General features: G+C 40.3%; 1 protein-coding gene across 1 annotated transcript in view; it reads right to left on the bottom strand.

The window, feature by feature from the left end:
* LOC106872633 (outer dynein arm-docking complex subunit 2) overlaps positions 1-843 on the bottom strand; it is a 133,563-nt gene that overhangs the window by 90,226 nt on the left and 42,494 nt on the right. The window lies entirely within an intron of this gene.

Here is an 843-nt window from a genome sequence, read left to right as displayed (position 1 = left end):
GCCTGGTACTTATTCTTTGTAAGCCTGGTACTTATTCTATCGGTATCTTTTACCGAACCGCTAAGTTACGGAGACGTAAACACACCAACATCTGTTGTCCGGTGATTTGGGGGGGGGACAAACACAGGCACAAAAACACACACACATATGACGGGTTTCTTTCAGTTTCCGTCTACCAAATCCACTCACAAGGCTTTAGTCGACCCGAGGCTATAACAAGACAGTTGCCCAAGGTGTCACGCAGTGGGATCTGAACCCGGTACCGTGTGGTTGATAAGCAAGCTACCGACAACACAGCCACTCCTGCGCCTATATACATACATATATATATATATATTATACATAGATAACACGTGTGTGTGTTTGTGTTTGTGTGTGTGTGTGTATCCCAGGGTGACTTGTACCCGTTTCTTGCATCCTCTTATATGCCATTTGACATTGTAAGAGAAGAAACAAAAATTGCTGCATGACAAATACCTCAGTAAACAGAGCCATCTACATTTTAACTTCATCTCTAATTGTCCCTAATTCTCTTCCCTGCCCTCACCCCCCACCTTACACATATTCACCTCTCTTTCTCTTCCTTTCCTTCTCTCTCCTGCTTCTCTCTCGCTTTAATTGTTTGTTCGTCTCTTTCTCTTTAATCTAAGCTCACTCATTTCAACGGCAAACGTCTCCTGTAGCTGACCTACCCTAAATAGTGATTACACACACACACACACACACACATATATTTGTATCTATTTATATGTATGTATATATATGTATATGTGTGTGTGTACACATACATACATAGATACATACATACATATGTGTGTATATATATGTATATATGTATATATA

Source organism: Octopus bimaculoides, chromosome 1 (assembly GCF_001194135.2).
Source record: "Octopus bimaculoides isolate UCB-OBI-ISO-001 chromosome 1, ASM119413v2, whole genome shotgun sequence".
NCBI classification, from domain to species: domain Eukaryota; kingdom Metazoa; phylum Mollusca; class Cephalopoda; order Octopoda; family Octopodidae; genus Octopus; species Octopus bimaculoides.
Note: the sequence above shows the minus strand (reverse complement) of the source record. Positions and strands in the feature narration are given on the sequence as shown.